At 34.0% G+C, this 21,139-nt stretch overlaps 1 protein-coding gene across 1 annotated transcript in view; it reads right to left on the bottom strand.

Annotated features, from left to right (window-relative positions):
* The window catches only part of LOC129241958 (protein bric-a-brac 2-like), a 119,170-nt gene that overhangs the window by 49,549 nt on the left and 48,482 nt on the right, over window positions 1–21,139 (bottom strand). The window lies entirely within an intron of this gene.

Here is a 21,139-nt window from a genome sequence, read left to right as displayed (position 1 = left end):
TTCTTAAAAAACACTTGATCAATAGGTACAAATTGTTACTTACTAACGACGAAGCAGTATTTTTAGAGCACTTACCTGAAAAGAGACAAATCAGAGTTTTAGTTAAAAATATTAATTAGTTTGAAACAAAAAACAACCAAATTAAATATTTATTTGTGCGGAAGCACAAAATGTTGATATAATAAAACGCCGTATGGGTAGCAGCGACACGTGCGCATATAAAAACGTATTATATATAATATATTACAACAAAGTTAATTAATTGTAACTTATTTTTATAAAAAAAATCAATGCCAAAGAATTTAATCTCCCCCACCATTTCTCAAATGCCATTAAAAAGTTGTTATTTGCGTAATTTAAATAAGAAAAATAAAGAGAACACCGCTTGCGTCATTGGCGCTGCTGATTTAAGGCAGAAAATTATTCATAATATCAAAAATAAACAATATTAATACAAATAATTGAATATGGCAATTTAAGAAATGAGAAAAAAAAGAAAATGTGTACAAACGGAACACATTCGTACAAATATAAATATAAATGTACACAAGAAATCTTCGTATAATATTTTGGTACAACTTTATGAGCAAATACTCGTACATACCTTGAATAAAGCAATACAAACTTAATTCATCTACATTTGGCATCATAAAGGGCACAGTAACAGAAAGTAAATTATATGGTACAAATACAGTATTGACTGAAACTCAAGCACTGTGGTATGAACTAATTTCACACATTTATAAATATGTCGGCTTAGTACTAAATTAATTGAGTAAAAAAAGCAGCGGGCAAGAGAATAAATTATATAACGCGCACATTTGATAAAATTTTATTTGACCTGGCCGTTAATTTTGGAAATAAAACAAATCCGCAGACAGTGAGAGTTATAGCTTGTACCATCAGACAGACGGACGGAAATCTAGTTATTCAATTCAATACATGCATTCACCCAAAAGTGGGTGTGGCACCGCCTAAATTTTTACTTGCACTAAATTTGAGTAATTTTGCTTCATTTCGAACAGAGATATCAAGTTTTCTTTAATTACCACTATATGGGAAATGGGCGTGGTCACTGGCCGACTCACTTTCAGTACCAACTTATCTGGGACAAAGAGTAGGTAGGTAGATGGCAAGAGTGCCTCAGGTACACTACAAACAGCACTTACGTGCCGTTTTCATACCATAATGTGGGCCACTACCTGCGAAAAAATTTAGGGAAGAGAAAACTGTCTACAACCATCCAGTGTTGTTGATATAGTGAAGGAGAGAAAAGGGATCTAGGCTGGAGAATTTCTTTAAGCCATCCCCAAAGGGTACGCTAAGGAATCTCAAGCGCCTCGCCGCCAGGGCCGGACATTTGCAGAGAAAGTGCTCGACAGTCTCTCTAACAACGGTCAAGTGGAGAAGCGGACAACTGAAATGGGTTCCAATTCCTGGCAATCTCATCGGCAATTTCATTTCCCTCTATATTCCTGTGCCCAGGAACCCAGATAAGGGAATTGTTTTCTTGCACGTTCGAGACGTTTGAGCGAGAAGAAAGCTGCAGTACGGCGACGACAGGGCCTTGATCGCTGATTGACTATCGGAAAAAATATTTATGTCTCCCTCCCAACAGCGATCCCTAAGCATTTTGTATACTTGTAGGATCGCGAAGACCTTTACTTGAAAAACGCTGCTCATTTCTGGCAGTTTAAAGGGGACCGAAATATTCGCTGACTAAACCCCCGCTCCCACTCCAAATTCCATCTGGGATCCGTCAGTGAAAACAGAGGTACCTATATCAGAGTAATGTGTACACAAAATTTCATTGAAATATAGTAACTTTTGCTCGAGCTATCGTGCGCACGGACGAACAGACATGGCTAAATTGACTCATCACATTATTCTGAGCATTTTCGTAAAAATATGAATATACTATATATGTATCTCTATTCTTTATGTCCTGTTATGTGAACAAAATTACAGTAACCTTAAGCAAAAGTGTGTGGGTATAAAAAACATTTACTGTGTGAAGAAACTGCGATGAAGTGGTGCTTAAGTTTTGTTCCATACTGTACTTATATATGAGAATGCTGTATGCCGATAGTGTTGTTTTGGTTAACACCTAACATCACCGATTGAGCGTGCATGAACTGAAGAAAGCGTAAATTATATAAACATAAATAAATATATGTACTAAGACGTGAATGTATGTACATATAAGCATTGAGGCTGGCTGTCCACCTGACCACCTGCTTTTTTTACTTTTCAATAATTGAAATTGAAAATAAACATCAATGGTAGCATAGTTAGCGCGCTAATAAAAGGGGGCAAAAATAATATTACCTAAAAAAAGATTCACAGGTGTCTGAAATCAAAAAGATAAAACTATTTTTTTTAGTATGAATGTCGTTATCGTGTGAACTACGACCTTTAAAAAAATTTTAACCAAATGGCGGACCCATTTTTGACCCCTTTTTTGAAGGGTCCGAGGAAAAACTAAAAAATGGTTTCCCCGAATGATCGTAGTTCACACGATAACCACATTTAACCACGTCATTTAAATTTTATTTCATCAAAATCGGTTCAGTAGAGCCGACTATATCTGTGGTCATTGTCCATATTTTGAAGGCTGTCTACTTTTTGAACGAACCTCGTATGGTCAAAAGAATTTTTTTGTTTTTTAACGATGAATCAAAAAATAAAATACTGAATACCAAAATAAATTTTTTGTTTTTCATTTCCGCGCATCATTTACATTTCATTTACACGCGTTTAAAGAAATGCCCAAAAAACACCATTTCAAATGAGGCGAGGCCTTAAAGGTACCTATAAATTTATAAATTGGGCCAGAGTGAAGTAAAGTTAAGTTAAATTTATTAAAGCGATGTATGTATGCATATAAATAAATAGCTTGTTGAAGAAAATAGTGGATTTCTATTGTAGTCTTGTCGTAGTTTTGGAAATAATAAACATATCTTTATAAGGCAGTTAGAAACTAAAACAGTTACGAGGCTCTTTAAGTAATAACAATAATTTATCCCTCTGTTAAGAAAGCCCACTTTATTATATTATAGTATATAAGGATACCGGCGGACAAACTCTGTAGAGACAAATACTCAAATGTTCACATTTATTTTCTATAGAATTCTGTTTGCTTACGTCCTCATGTCCTAGTAATCATAATCCCTAGTAGCATAGGAATACTGGCATAGGCAACTATATACCTGCATTCGGGCATCTGCTAGCGCAGCGCTGTGCATCTTTAGGTTAAACTCGGCTTAGAATGTTGCGTTGTTCTGTACAATGAAGATGTACGTGTACGATTCCACAACTCGGATCTGATAAAATTTTTACATACTTGTATAGTAGCCATGAATGTTAGACGAAGATCCCATAGGAAATCTTCCGGCGCACATAAAGTTCTTTGGTAAAACGTAGTGAAAAAAAATATAAATATATGAAAAAATATGTATTTATATACCCTGTGATGAAAAATTACCGGGAATGTTTAAATAAATCAAAACAGAGTTAAGCAACACACATGTGCCAAAGTTTAACTCATTCCTCCAAGCACCCCTGGTAGGTCGATGAGGGAAGACCTTCAGCTCCTTCGTCGGATTCTCTTTGATCTCCTCTATCGACTGAAATCTTCCTCCACGAAGTGGTAACTTCAGCTTGGGAAACAAAAAGAAGTCGCACGGGGCCATATCAGGTGAAAGCGGTGCTTACACAATGGTATTTACTTGGTGTTTGGTCAAATAATAAAGCACAATTTGGGCTCGATGCGATGGCGCGTTATCATCATACAAAATCCAAGAATTGTTTGCCCATATTTCCGGCAGTTTGCGACGTACAGCATCTCTCAAACAATTCAAAATGGATAAATAATATTCTACAGTCCTACCAACACAAGAACAAAATATGGACCGGATCCCACATGCGCGGTTCGTTTAAACTTCGTACTTTTTGATCACTGGGTATATACATTTGCAGAAAGAGAATCTATAGTCAAAGTAACTAGTTTTAAGCTCGAGTCAAAAATTAATTCTTTAAAAATTTCAGAAAATATCTAACTAAAATTGTCAAACTAAACTCGTTCTGTAGAAATTCGATTATTTTTGTATTAGCAAATAGCAATATACTTCAGTCCGAAAAATATACCATTTCATTATCACTGATCCATTACTGTTCCTCCTTACAATAATTAGAAAATGCGATCACGGAATCCATTAGCCCAGCAAACTTAAGGCAACGACGATAGTGGTCGCGATTCTCTCAAATTTGCATGAGATTAAAAAAAAGCACATATATGGTATTACATTCCTATCTTTCACTTGCTTATATATAAACTTGCCAGAAAAAGTATTCGCACACAAACGAAAATAATGTAAATGACTAAGAAAATTACGATCTATGAAGGATTGTCCTAGAAATTTTTTTATATTGTTTGATATTCATTATCTTATTAAAAAGAGGTTGATTTAATTAAATTCGCCAAATTTCGCACATATAAAAAATTAAGAAAGCTTCAATAAAGCTATGCAGAAAAAGTAACAAAATTTGTTGTTTTCGTAAAATATAGCCGGCTTAGTAACCTCACGCTTTAGCACGATTAGCAAGACAATTTGGTAAATATAGAAAAAACGTGGTTACTTTATTCCATTCATCCAAAATAACAGTCTCGAGCATTTTCTTACAAGTTATATTGAGCTGACGGATTCTGCGCTCCAATATGATATATACCACAAATGCTCAAGATCAAATCGTCTCGAGATTGGCAATGTTGCCATGTTTCGGTATGAGTGCAATAACAAGCGAGATAAAATTACGTAAATGAACACTATTGTCACCATTTAATATTAAAATGCAAGCCCAACATAAACTAGCTGTGAGAGATGGGTTTGAAATATCACAGTAGGTTAGATATTTGTATGGGATTTATTAAATGTTTGCGCTTAAACAAACCAGCGGCAGCAAACTCAAAAGTAAGCTGCGGTGGAAACATTAAATAAGCAAGCAGAGCAAAGATGAACCAGGTACGAAGTGCTAAATTCGATGCGGGCCGAACTTTTCATACCCGCATACATGTTAGCAAAATTTAATTTGGCTTGGCTGTTAATTTTTAGAGTCAAACAAACTCATAGACAATAAGAGCTATAAATTTTAACGTCAAATGGTTGAAGTTTTGATCCAATCTCAATAATACTTATGAGGGGGGAGCAACTCGTAGCCTAAGTTGGGGTGTGTTTTCAGCACCAAATTCGCACATTTAACAAAAGTGGGCATGATTTTAACAATTTTGCAAAATTTTGCTAAAGCCGATTCTCTTTTTGTGGGCTCATTGTTTGCACCAAATGTGAGTAATTTTGTTTTATTTATAACACATTTTGAAAGCGTGATTAATGGTCGATTTTATGAGATATAGAAATTTTTACGGAGCAGACAAAAAAGTAAAAACAAAACCTATACGTATTTCAATAAACTTAACTTTAATTTTTTTATATTTTTCACTAAACCTTAACTAAAAGCTGTTTAAATATTTGTTTAATACGATTTGGATAAATTGGACTTTCCGATTTTTTGTCGACAAAATTAGCTTTTACTTATCGTATACAATTTAAAATATTTATTTTCGCACCATGTCAAAGAAATATTTTGCACTCAAAGTTGAAAAAAAAAAGTTGGCTCACTCTTTATAAGTGAATATTTTACTGATGCTTTAGTAGTTTTATTTGTTATATTTTTTTGTTTATTCTCTTAGTTATTTAATTTCCATTTCAATACTATAAAACATTTAAATGAACTAAACTCAGTGTATTTAATTCGAAAACAAACAAATACATAGAAAAAATTCGCCGGCCGACACTCATTAACCAAAATAAAATCAACATCAAAGGTAAATCTTAAACAAATATAATATGTAAATAAATACAGTGAGCGAGAAGAGCGCGCGTGTGCAGCCAAGAAGTTAATCCAAAGAAAAAATTGCAAACATCCGTTAAACTTGCCCGCTGTTGATCTAGCATTTAATTAAATAATTATTTAGGTTAAATTAAAGCACACATTACATTCATGTGGTACGAATATATGTATACAAATGTTGAATTGCCAAAGCAAATTAAGGGACCTCGTATTAACGTTGTGAAAAGGTCCTGCAGGGCTGCTGATTCTTCCACCTGTAATTAATTAAGCATGACCAGTGTTGAGAAATGCGATCCTAGTTGAAACTCAGAGGCACAGACAGCGAAACATTTCCCGCTATTAGCAGTCACTTTAGTAGCTTCAACAACCAATATCTGATTTCACCCCCTTTAATTTGGGTTTCATTGAACTTCGAAGAAAGAAATATTTTATATGAGCACTTAATTACAATATTTATCAAGCCCTCTTCATTTATTTTTTTTCTTAATTGAGTAATTGTAATTTTTTTTTGTTGTAAATTCTTACGGTGGTATTTACCAGCTAAAAGAAACGTTATTTGATTTTTAGGTTTAGCCAAAATGTCAAGTTAATTCGAATATATACATACAAATAATAAATATATTTGCACTTCAATTTGAAAATTGTGTAAAATTGGCACAAAGAACAGTTGAAGGTTAATTAAAATTATGCCTTTATTTGCATTTTAATTTTTTATTTTAAACTCGTGTTGGCATTTACATCAAAATATTCATAACATTTACATATATATTTATATTAGCATTTAAGAAAGTCATGTAAACACCAAATCAGTGGTATGACTAATAAAACTGGCAAAATCTTTAATCGTTAATCAAAAATGCGTTAATTTATTAATGTAACGGTACAAGCTGGTTGCATATATTACAATCATATTTGTATGTATGTATGTAAGTTGACTGATTCATTCATTCGTTTGCATACGTGTACGCAGGATGTCTTGAAAATATCCAAAGTTGAAGAAAACAAAAATTCCCATTAATGGAACGCTCTCATAAATTCACGTATTCTCTTTCTTTGAATTTATTTTAACTGTTGATTGCATGTCGTTTATAAATTGTATTGATTTTTACAAATCTTTCTCTTTGCTGTATAAGCCACAATAAGGTACCGTTATCATTCTTACCATTTCCACAAAATACGCCGTTTCAGCATTTCGAGATCTCCCCTCGGACGTTTGAATTTTTTATTTGGTTATCTTTTAATTTATGTACACTTGCAAAAATATTTATGCATGTATGAATCTGAAGATATGCATATTTGTACTTTTTTCCTTTCCAGTTAATTTTATTCTGTGCCAACTTCATCTTTGGCAATTGCCAAGCAGTTTTCAAATCCCTTAACACACTCTCACTCAAAAGCATTCGCAGAGTTTTTAATGACGGTACCTCATGCAGTTAGATATGTAACTCTGTTTTGCTACTTTGCTTGATAATTTTTAATATACATAATAGATATACATATATTTTCATCATAACGCTAGTTTTTGCAAATACTTGGTTGGTTTAAAATTTCCGAGTAATATATAAACATATGTGCACATATACAATTGGCGATTACACGCTTTGTTGGGTGTTTTGGCCGAGCTTCTCTTTCTATTGGTAATGTGCGCGTAGATGTTTTCCACCCACAGTTTTATGCCTATCTTGAATAGCGGAAAACACTTTTTCTGCTAGTTAGTGTAGTCACGCGGCTACTATTTCGGCTACGGTGACCGCGGAATAAACTAGCTAAACGTTGTATTGATAAAGATGAAGAATTTTGGGAAACGGTAGATGTTACTAGCGGATCAAATCCTTTTGGATATATTAGCAGGGGATGCACAGAATTGTATGGTATGGTCGGCTGTACAATGACTGCTAGTGGAGCCGGACGATCTATCTTTATCGTTGGCGTAATTGATCAGCGTCAATATACAGGAATATGCGAAACAATTTAACCCTTTCGTAGATGATTTAGGTCTTATATGGTGGATATTCCAAAAGGGCAACGACCCGAAACATACAAACAGGGAACTTTTGAAAATAAATTAGGTGCACAGAATGCCCGGAATAAGAAAGACTTTACAATTTTAAACTTGGAAAAAAATACCACCAGCTACCAATAAAAAGTTAGTCCGATTAATGCGCAGAAGCCTGCAAACAGTAACTAATGCGAATGGTGAACCTACAGAGTATTAATTTTAAGATTATAGAAAAATCTACAGAATATATATTGCTTATTTTGTAGTTTTATTTTTGATAAAATATATTTTGCTTTTTATGAATTAAACAAATCAAATTGTTTTCAGTATTTTTCAACATTTCGTAAAGTTTTCAAGATATTCAAAACACATAAGGCGTACCAAATTGTACGTCCTTAACTGTGTATATTTCAAAAAGTGTTTTACATAGAGGAGTTCGAGAGGAAAACTCATGAAACCATCTTCGAATCTCGGTTTCTGCCTAATTCAAAACCAGAAGCACCTTGTTTAAAATTTTCGAAAAAAGGAAATGGATTTTCTTATATGTGTAAGAGTCTTTGGATTTAGAAAAGATAGAAAGACGTGCTGGTAATTAAACTAAGGGGCATAGACCAAAAACCTAAGCTAGACTACTTACAAAAGTACTAGAAGCAGTTAGTTATGCAAGGAAAGTGCTTTCAGCAAGTTTTCCAAGTTTGGCCTCGGAAAGTAGTTGCAAAATATTTTAACAGTATAAAGTACTTTTCGAAAGTAAGTTCATTTCCAAAACGTGATTCGTATGTTACTTTCTGAAACTTAGTTTTGATTGCTCTCACTACGATAGGAAATACTCGTCCTCAATATTTTTTAGTTAAATTGCTATGCAGTGTTGTTGTGTATTTCACGTTTCTTATGAGAAAACACAGTTTTTAACGATGCAAAAAAGTAGGTTTTTGATGTAAATATTAGAAATACTTTTGTAATTATTAAAAATTCAGAATCACAAATTTTCACATTTTAATTTTTTCTGAATATTTAAGTCAATATTTTATTAATATTCAACACCAGTTCATGGGCAAAATCACACCATAACACTGGAAGAACACAACTCCCTTGACAGAAAAAGGAGGACTTGGTAATACAAATATTTTCCAAATTGTTTTTCTATTAACAAATTGACTTTCTTATCTAACCAAATTATGCCTATTTACTCTTCGAAAGGACTTGCCGAAGCGTTGCTCAGAACACCTTCGCACTACTTTTTGGGGCTGTTCGCAAAAAGACGAACACTTTTACAGCAAAATTATCTTAAAACAGAACTTTCTTTTCCATGTCTGGCCGCAACTTAATCCATAAAGCTAAAAAACAATGCATCCCTCCTAAGAGGGCATTTTGAATGAAATCCAATTACTAGATATAACAAAGATATAATATACATACAATTGTGTTCTCAATAATAGCAGCACGAACTACGACAAAGTTTTGACTGTTTATTTATTTCTTATTATTATTTTTTTTAATAAAGTTCATGCTACAACAAAAAGTATATATAATATATAACTCAGTTTCATGACTTCAACAAAAAATTTAAAAACTTAACAAACTCGAATCAAAGTTAGAAAGTTTTAGTCGGAATATCTTTAAAAATTCAAAAAACTCGATTCACATTTTCAAATTTTTAGTCAGAGTTTTTATCAAAATTCCAGGGATTGTCATCATTATTTATAACTATTAGTCAGCATTTTCAGAAAATTTGGGCTATGCTGTTTGGTATAAATCGTGCCAGTTTCAAGTGGCTGAAAAAGCGCGCAGATTTTCGGGAATTTTTTTTTCTGTTGACGGTGCTAGCATTATCTTTCATATAACGAATATTTGAATTTTTTCTGTATTAAGAAAATGCAAAAGACTGCTAGAAAAAAAATTGTCAACGCGACTGTTGAGTATCAAGGTTTTTATTGTAAAGGGCTTTCCAATAAAAGGTATTATTTTGATATTCAAAGAAAACTACTATTTTTCGGATGTTTATTTCATTATAAAGAGGAAGGTGTGCTGCTAATATTAGAAAATAACACCAGGCAAATGACCACCACGACCACCCTTATTTTCCTTTTCATGAAATTTTCCATAACCGAAATGCAAAGTGGCTGCCCTATAGTCGCACGAATGCCATCTTTGAGTTCTTGAATCGACTTTGGGTTGTTGGTGTAGACCTTCTATTTCACGTGGCCGAAAGAAAAAAATCACAAGGTGTTATATTACAAGATATCGGTGGCCAATTGTGATCACCTCTTCGAGAGAAAACACGATCCGGAAACTTTTCTCGTAAAGATCAATGGTTTCGTTGCTTGTGTGGCACGTAGCGCCGTCTTGTTGAAAATAAACGTTGTACAGATCAATACCATCCAATTCCGGCCATAAAGAATCGTTAATCATCTCTCCTGTTTAACACCTAACACCTCTTATAGAAAAACCCTTTACTTCTGGTATGAATTAGACTTTTTTATAAAAATAGAAAAAAATGCATTAAGAAATAAATATGGCACTACTAGAATTGTGAGCACAGGTGTACATGTACGCGCACGAACTTTTAACTTATAGACGACAGCAGCAGGGAAGGTATCACAGTCACACCGCTATGATCGAATTCCTTTACTTATTAATTAATTTATGCAAACACGTTTTACTTATATTATGTCGCACATTCGTTTTCTTACGAAATTTATTCTGCATTTATTTACGTAGATATGTGTGCTATTTTTTTAATTTTTATCGTTGTCCACACATATTTCGTCGGCATAAATTATCCCAATGATACAAATATGTATGTATGTATGCATGTCTATAAAAACTTTGATTAATTTATGCTAAGAAATCACAGCATCTACATGGTATCTCTCTCTCTCTCTCTCTCTAAACGTAGCATTTTATCATCTTTTTTATTGTTAAAAATATGTAATTCAATGAGACATTTTGTATGTTGTGTGTGTGTATGTCTATTATCATCTTTTTCTATTAAATTTCTAATTAAAAAAATAATAGGTCTATGGATAAGTTCGTGCGGTTTTACAACAGATGGCGTAACTTGATTATTATTCCATCGATCCGCATTTCCAAACATTCATTGGAGAGCTACTGTCGTAAGGCACAAACGTCAGTATAAGTTTTTTATTTGAAGCGTAAACAACAATATTTTTACCACACTTGAAAATGTCGAATTTCGTGCCAAATAATGTGTTTTTGCGGGGAATTCTTTAATATGAAGAAAAAAGCAGCCGAAAGTCATCAAATCTTGGTGGAAGTTTATGGTGAGCGTGCTCTAGCTGAGCGAACGTGCAGAAGTGGTTTGCACGCTTTAAAAGTGGTGATTTTGGCCGCGCCGCCAAAGTTCATGGATACCGAATTGGAGGAATTGCTCGATCAAGATCCGGCTCAAACGCAAGAAGAGGTTGCAAAAACTTTGGGAGTTGATCAATCAACCATTTCCAAACGTTTAAAAGCCATGGAAATGATCCGAAATTCAAATTTCGAAAAAAAACCGCACGAACTTATTCATAGACCATTACATCAGTAAAAAATATGAATTCGGTTTAATTTTTACTAATATTATTATCAAACTCATACGAATATTGTTAATAAACAATACGAGGAGAAACCGCAGGCTGTAAACATAGACGAGCCGCTCGTTTATATTTTAAATCAAAATTTATCATCTCATTTGTATGTCGCCAAACACACTATATAACCGAAACTTTGGTTTTTATAATTGCTTTACCACTACGGCGCAGTTGTATTTTTCAGATGTCTTTGACAACTTTATATTAATAAAATATTTGCGCGTGTCGCTGAGATATAAAAAAAGCAAGCATTAGATACTTTTTAATATTAGGCTATGTTTGTCCACGTTTTTATGACTAGCATAATTTGTTGTTGCTGTTTGGCTTTTCTTTAATTCGGTTTTACGATCATAGCCTACTTTTTATTTCACTATTATATTTATCTTGCATATTTTAAATTATATGCATATATACGCACACACATACATACAACGCGTTTTGACAATTTATTGTTTCTTATTAAATCTTTATAATATTTTTATGAAAATATAGTAAATTTTCCTACAAAAGCCACCTGAATCCAAGTTTCAAACTTTATCAACTTCAAAATTTCACACTTCTTAATGATAACCTTTAATACAATTTCGCGTAGCTGTTTTTTAACCCCTTTGAATTTGCTTTGATTTTTGAAAATGTTGAGTGTTTTCCTCCATTTAGAAACGATGGAGTACTTTTTAGATGGAGAAAATACACATGACCGCCAGCAAAAAAAAATTGTCAAAAACTTTCACTTTATTGTGCTAAAATCAAATGGGCAATAAAACTACATTTTAAGAATACGGATTATAAAAGATTTTTTACGAAAATTTTAGGAGTTATTTTATTTACACAAAGTGTGAAACGTGAATCTATATGGTATGGCCTTTATAGTAAAATGTACTATATTTTCATGAAAAATTAACAAAATTAAATAAGAAACAACTAAATTATTAAAACTTGTCAATAAGTCTATATGATATAATTATTTAACCATTCAGAAGTGCGTAGTTTCTAATCTCCATGCATGAGACACCAAAATGCAAAAAACATTTTAAATGCGGTCGGCCGCCGGAAGCAATGGCGAACCTCCGAATGTATTTCTGTCATGAAAAAGCTCCTCTTAAAAAATATCTGCCGTTCGGAGTCAGCTTAAAAATGCAGATTAAACTTCATACATAAGATGAATGTGAAACTTTTAAAGAAAGGGTTTTGCCAAATAGCTGGTATTTGGAAGCTAATATTTAGTTAGACGGCAGAATACGAATATTTATCTAATCTGTAGAACTTGCAAGTAAAAAGAATTATACTCTCCGTCTTCGTTCTCGTTTCTAACCTACACACATTTAAATAATTTAAAATAATAATATTTTCTTTTTAATTTAATATATTAAAATATTATTTTTAACAGCAACCCGATTATGTACACATGCGTATATTTGCCATGAAAGAGCTTCCCACGAAAGCAAGTCGCCGTCCGAGGCAATATAAATCTGGGTAGGCTTTAGTTTGTGGGATAACATCACCACAAATCGGAGCAGAAGCTTGACTGAAATACCTTCGGTTGATAAATTAGCCAAAAACAAAGACTGATTATCATTCTTTGCTTTGTTGCTAACGACCATTATTGACATTTCTTAAGAACAAATGTTAAAACAGACTTTACCAATTTATTTACTTTTTTTTTTTTTAAATTACATTTTAATATTTTTTTTCACATTTGAATAAATACTATTTCGCAATTTTGTCTGACTTTGCACTGAACCATTAAAAGAACGACTAGGCAGATATACATACATATGTAAAGAGGAACCAACTATTGTATGAAAGAAGAAACCTATGATAGACAAATTTATATGCAAATGTATGCATACATATCATACTATTATAGCAGTCATAAACGGTGATTACGCTTGTGAAATTATGATTTTTTCTTGTTTTGAAGAGAGCACCATTTAGATGTCTTTTGGAAGTAGCGAAGAACTCATTATACATTTTTTATTACACCTTCGATTTAATACTATTAAGCATTTCGATTTGTTTGCTTGATATAGAAGCAACAAAAGTCGTATGTTGGCCTACCCGAAATATTACAATTAAATTTATTTAATATTTTTCGGGCGAAACTAAGGAGAATTTAAACGATTATGTTTTCTATGAGTATCTTGCAATAAAAATTCATGAGTATGGCATTTTGGGATGAAAATAAATATATTTATACGTAAGTACCCTACATATAATAAATTTATTGCATTTCTTTCAGTAGTTTCATGGCCGTGATTTCTATGTGGTTTTTATTGTTATTGCTTCTAAATACTCTTTGCTTATAAATGACATAAATTTACTAACATGTATGTTTATAAATTGATATTGTAGAATCCATATACATATTTAGCTGAAACTCAGAGTGGAAAGCTGCAGTGAAAGCTTCTGTGAGGAGTGTGAAAGCTCAGTACAGAAAAATGTTGCTAAAGCAGCTTTACCTCTTAGCCAAATGCTAATATATTTTTATATTTATATATCATAGTATAGTAGCGGGCACTGAAATCTAAACACTCAAAAATCCACATAAATTTTATTGTGTTTTTGCATGCCTGACATCTATGTCGAAATCCCTTTTGAGAGTAGATGTTTGTATGTATGTACTCACACATATATCTTAGTTTTCAATTAGAGTATATTTAGAGCAATATTTTTGCTTCCTGGAAGTTGAAATTTGCTTAACAGTTTTAGCAAAAAGAGCGTAGTTTTGTGACGTAATGTTAAAATTTATTTTTGGCACATTCGCTTACATTTCATTTTTCGGCATGACAAAAAATATTTTGAGCCTGCTAGACTCAAAAGTGTCCGAACTTCAGTGTCCGCTAGTGTATTTATATGTATGTATAAATGACGGCCGCCGTAGCCGAATGGGTTGATGCATGACTACCATTCGGAATTCAGAGGGAATGTTGGTTCGAATCTCGGTGAAACACCAAAATTAAGAAAACGATTTTTCTAATAGCGATCGCCCCTCGGCAGGCAATGGCAAACCTCGGAATGTATTTCTGGAATGAAAAAGCTCATCATAAAAAATATTACCGTTCAGAGTCGGCTTGAAACTGTAGGTCCTTCCATTTGTGGAACAGCATCAAGACGCACGCCAAATATACATATATATATTCTTTTATGCACTAAATACGCTGTGGGTATTCAAGAAACGATAAAAGCACATGCTTATTTATGAAAAATTAAAAAATTGTATTTTTTTTGTGCTACCTAATTTCATTCTACTTAAAAATGAGGTTATCCACTCGACATTTGTTTTAATCGGGCTTACTTTTTATTATATTTCATTTCTAATTTGTAATATCACCTGACATGATATTTCCATCAAACAAAAATAAATGGCATATCATTAACAAAGCGACAGTACATCATAACTAATGCGCATGAAAGAATGGCATACATATTTTGTTTTATGATTGACAAACTTAAAAATCAAAGCACGTTCCCTTGAACGCGCTACTTGCCGAGCACACGCAATCAAATGTAAAAGTAAACATGTACATATGTGCGTGCGCATGTATATATATAGAAAAGTACCCGTAAACAACATAATTATAATTGTGCATAAAATTTCACCTAAATCTAATAAAAGTTGTATTTTTTTCAAAATAATTTGTGTGCCAGCTTTGAATGAAATACCAAACACAGCGCAAAGCGCCATTCGTTACGTGGCTCCAATTAATAGCTACATAATGGAGATAAAGACCAAAAACTGTTGGACGTCACTTTATAAGTAGATACCCTTCACACGATCGATATAATGAGAATTTTAGATATTGTATTAGTCAAGTCTTAGGAACATAGCTACACTTATGCTACAAAAAAGGTAAGAGGTAAAAATTTCCACCATGTAGTATACACTAAAGAAATGAATCAATAAGACTCTTTCTCCACCTTTTTGATTTTAAGGATTTTGAGAGGTTGTATGTTGCTCAGATCAGCACCTCAACTAATCATTTTTAAAGCGATGATCATTGACAGTCAGCCAGGCATAAGCGCAGTCTTCACGTGCGTGAGATTGCTCGGTTAATTGTCAAAGCTGATTTTGTATGTAGTCTGATTGCGATTCTCTTATTTCGTAGCATAGTTCACTGTTGATCTATTTCGAACTACACAAAAGATGACAACTTGACTCTTCGCCTGCGATACAAAAGAATCGGCGGGCATTTCCTAACATAGGTGACTACGCTTCTGTCAGCTTAGGTTCGAACTGAATTGGGCATAGCAGCGAACACATTATGAGATGCACTAGTGATGCATGAAGTTGATGCCACCATATCTCACCTACACCTACATCAACTTTGTAACACCTCAACTTATCTAACATCTACACGCCACTTCATCCTACTTTTACTTGTGCATGCCTCTACAGTCCTAAAGAAATGGCATGCAGATTGTCCAATCTTTTTAGAAATCATTCATCAGAAATATAAACATCGATAGAACTTAATGGATATAAACGGTATAAAAATAAAATACATGTGCTTATGTATTGTACCTGCACATTCACTGAATTATACCTAAAAAGCTTCCCAAAAAACCAGCTAGTCTACATATCAGATCGGAGTTCAAAAGAAATCAGAAGAAAAAAATAATCGAGCGCACGTGTAAAAATTTGAGTAATAAAATTAAATTAAATTTAAATATTAAATAACAATAAAAAATTCAAAAAGGTACAAAAAGCGCTATATGCACATTTTTGTGTAAAGGGTGGATTTTTAGGGACAAGCAACTTTTTTATAACCGAGCGCACTTATGCATAATAGTATGTATTACAATTTTATTCACATAACGGTTGTACGCAAAAGCATAAATGAATCGAGATAATATATCTATATATAAGTACCTGTATTTATATAATATATCAAAGTCTCAGAATGACGCGAGGAGTCAATTAGCCATATAAAGTCAATGATAAACCCAAAACAAAAAGGAACACGATGACAGAAAAATGTTTGAAAAATAGGCTGTACCGCTCCCAATTGTGGTTAAACGCGTGTAACGACTTCCTAAATTTTACTAAAATGTGCGCCGGTATATATGTATGTAAATGTCAATTTCAGGGTGTAATGGAGTCTCAAGGCTGAATATGGATTATATCCCTAGAGATTGTTTCACGCAAAAATCCGGTTCAGCCAGCTCCCAGCCTACGAAAGTGCAAGTGGAACGATGATTCAATAGCTAAATTTTATGCACATCATCGCAGTAGCTAAATAAGATTGTGCGTGAATATTATTCGGTAGAGAGCCTACGCTCGGAACACACTGTGATGACATGAAGCATCAAATGATAGACAATGGTTTAATCGTGATGACGTACAACCTCAAAGTTTCTGTGAAAACTAAGTAAAATCTAAGCCATGACTAACAGAGTACTTACACATTTAGTTGAATTTTTTAATAATATTAACATTAAAATCTATAGTATTCCTGTAAATATTACACAATCCATGGCAATTTTATGCCTTGAATAATTGATTTTTTTAGTCAAACGAACAAGCAAGCTATTATTTCTAAGGATATGGGGGGAGGCCTAACAATTTCCGCGTGCCGAAGTAGTGGTGAGGATCATTTGGCCAATCACAAATATGTATTTACCTCGAAAGCTGGCTTCACAGCTTTCCCAATCGAAAGTGGCATACGCATAAGAAAAACACCCGTTTTTTATATGTAAATATAAATGAAGGAAAAATTTTTTGTATACATTTTATTAATAATAACAACAAATTTCTTTGTTAATCAGTTTTGAAAATACAAAAAGCCAAATAAAGGAACACGAGCCGCGAAAGAGAGAGACAGACAAACAGACACATAGGCGCTAAAATTAATAGTCATTGTATTGGCCAATTTGCGAAAACATGTGCCAAAAAGTTGTCAAACAACTGAGAAGTGTTTAACAGTAGCAATATTTGCATGTATTGGAAATAGGAAATGAAGCAGAAACTTTTTGTAATAAATATCAAAGGTAACAAAAAATATGCGCAGAAATTTAGCAAGAAAGTGTTTATAACAATAGCCATTTTTATGTTCGCGAATACTTGATTAAAATGTTACGAGCATAAAACTGCGACTATCGATACGCAACGTAGAAACATTGGCCTCATGAAGAATGAAGCTTATAACAACACTCAGTAGATGACGACAAGTGACAAATGTTTGCTTTCACGAAACGAAATGGAAGATATATGTATAAAACAAAAGAAACTAAATATCACTATAAACTCATTTATTAAATAGTGACAGCTCAGCATATCGGTAACTAATATTTTAGTGTTCAGTTCATATAAATTGAATTAGCAACTCTTAATATGGTATGCCACTCATCAATAGCATACTATCATATCCGCCCCAAAGTGCGATGTGAATGGCTATTTAATAAACAGAAACACTTTCAGTTGATCTAAAATTAATTTCCGTTGGTTTCAATGGATAAAATTTAAAATCACTATGAAACCATTTACATATATGGCATATTTCAAATTCGAATAATCAATAACGGAGACAATGTTGAAAACTATATCAGAATTGGAGTACTGCAATAATCAAACTTTAAATCCAACTAGTAATTACTTTTGTTTATAAGTTCTACTTTGGATTCAATACGTAATTAGCGAAAATATGAATAAGAAAGCATGCTTTAAAGTCGCTCATAAAGCTAATCATACTGCAAAGGAGTTTGGACAACGTCGACGTCCAATGGCACGACCGTATAATCGATAGAAAAGCTCTGCGAAAGAATACCACACCGGATGAAATACGGAGCAGCAAAACACTTTGAACAATTCAGTGGAGAATCAAAAAGAATATGTTTGTAGAACTTGGCCACAATTGCTTAGGCAATGAGAATATTACATATATACCTATGAATAGGTTCACCTAGGTTAGCCTTATACAGGACTGGGGTTTTACAATATCGCTAATGCTGATAAATAATGTGACCACTCAGACACATGTCCCTAATTTTTACTATGGAATATAAGCCGGGTCCTTCATTTGTGCCCACAATCAAGTACTCCCTCCTATTCGACCCAGCGTGAGGAGACGTATCTGGTCAACTACCATATCTTGAATTTGGGTGACACAGAAAAAACCCTCTCTGAAAAGATTCGAACTAAAAAAATGCTTAGTATCCTCCTCCAGTGTGTGTGGCATTCACAAAGCAATTGTCGCAAGATTCTGGCTTCTCTTCATTATCGCTGTTCCTATAGGTTTTTTGGAGAAAACTCAGCCTTATATTTCCCGATTTGATTGTTTGCACGTGCCAAGGTGCAACCAATACTCGCCTCCTTGAAAACAAGCGATAACTGTCATAACGATAACTATCAATGATACCAAATAGAAATTATGAGCTGAGAAAATAACCGGGCTTAATGAAGTTTTTCTGTTATACAAGGAAGATTAAAACTCGAAAACTGGTACATATAATTGGCGTGGATGTTTATTCACAATAACTAGAAATAACAAAAATATCCAGTAGCTTAGAAAAAGAAGGAATCAAAATATTCGCTTGTATATTAGTTTAATATATAGGTTGTCAAAAAAGTCTTGCAGTATTTCCGCAAGCTTGTCTTTGCAAGCGCGTAGTTCTAGTTGTATTTGTCGCATCGGTTCACGCTAGAGCTTTTTGGAAAGCTCTTTTCACGTGCTAACACGTGTTTGATTAGTTGTTGTTTGCTTTTAGTCGTTCGTGAGTTATAGCGTCGCAAACATGGAGCAAAATAAAGAGAAAATACGGCATATTTTACAGTACTACTACGATAAAGGCAAAAATGCATCTCATGCTGCCAATGAAATTTGTGCTGTTTATGGACCCGATACAGTTTCCATTTCCACCGCACAACGATGGTTTCAACGTTTTCGTTCTGATGCAGAGGTGATCGAAGATGCGCCACGGTCCGGAAGGCCTGTCGCCGAAAATTGCGATAAAATCGCTGAATTGATCGAAAGAGATCGGCATAGTAGCAGCCGTATCATCGGCCAAGAGCTGGGCATGAGTCATCAAACCGTTATAAACCATTTGAAGAAGCTTGGATTCAAAAAGAAGCTCGATGTATGGGTGCCACACGACTTGACGCAAAACAACATTTTTGTCCGTATGGATGCATGCGAATCGCTTCTGAATCGCAACAAAATTGACCCGTTTTTGAAGCGGATGGTGACTGGCGATGAAAAGTGGGTCACTTAAGACAACGTGAAGCGCAAACGGTCGTGGTCGAAAAGCGGTGAAGCTGCCCAGACGGTGGCCAAGCCTGGACTGACGGCCAGGAAGGTTCTTCTGTGTGTTTGGTGGGATTGGCAGGAAATCATCCACTATGAGCTGCTCCCCTATGGCCAAACGCTCAATTCAGACCTGTACTACCAACAACTGGACCGCATGAATGCAGCACTCATGCAGAAGAGGCCATCTTCGATCAACAGAGGCCGAATTGTCTTCCATCAGGACAACGCCAGGCCACACACATCTTTGGTGACGCGCCAGAAGCTCCGGGAGCTCGGATGGGAGGTTCTTTTGCATCCACCGTATAGTCCGGATCTCACACCAAGTGATTACCACCTATTTCTGTCCATGGCGAACGAGCTTGGTAGTCGGAAGTTGTCCTCAAGAGAGTCCTGTGAAAATTGGCTCTCCGAGTTTTTTGACAATAGGGAAGCGAGCTTCTATAAGAGCGGCATTATGAAGTTGGCATCTCGATGGGAACTCGTCATCGAACAAAACGACTTAAATCGCATTATTATAACCAATTTTATGAGCAATTGAAAATTCAATAAAAATACCGCAAGACTTTTTTGACAACCATTATTTCATATTAGATCAAAAACTGTGAACAAGAAGCAGATGTAGACAGGGCAGTGCAACGCACAAAAAAACCTATTTCTAAAAACGCAATTATTTTATTTCCACTGGCTTTTTAAAAGTCATGCTTTTCTTAAATCTTGAATTGTAGAGGTATTAATTAAAAGCATACGTAGCTTTGCAATCAATTTCTTAATGCTACCTTTCAGATGTTACTTCATCATTTTTTACGAAATGTTTTAAATCATATTTTTCAAATCACAAGATTAATGCAATTCTATAATCGTTTGAAAAAAAACGACAGTGTTTTATAGAAGCACACCAACACAAACGCATATGTGTACATATATTTGATGCATGTAATTTGGTACGTGTCTAAAACGCCACACAAAGAAAAATAATGCAATGAAGCTCTGTAATTGTAAAAACAAACGACGAAACATACAACAACAATGAATATGAAACAAGTAAGGAAGTGCTTAATTCGGTCAGGACCAAATTTTATAGCCGCACGCACATTTTAGTAGAATTTAATTAGGGCTGACTGTTAATTTTTGAAAACAAACAAAATCACGGAAAATTAGAGTTTTAACTTATAACATCAGATGGATGGACGGAAATTTACTTTTAACATATAAAACATGGGTACAGTTTTTATCCGATCTGAATGGTATTTATATCGGATCTGATTGAGATGGGAAGCAATACGTGTCCCGAGTATGGGTTATTTTATTAAGCCATTATCGAGGTAAACGGATTTGCCTAAAAAGGTTATGGTGCTGCCCATTTTCCAAAATTTTACGTTAGTCGTATTTCTGTTCGA

This window comes from Anastrepha obliqua, chromosome 3 (genome assembly GCF_027943255.1).
Source record: "Anastrepha obliqua isolate idAnaObli1 chromosome 3, idAnaObli1_1.0, whole genome shotgun sequence".
Classification (NCBI taxonomy): domain Eukaryota; kingdom Metazoa; phylum Arthropoda; class Insecta; order Diptera; family Tephritidae; genus Anastrepha; species Anastrepha obliqua.
This window is presented reverse-complemented; position numbering and strand designations above follow the sequence as displayed.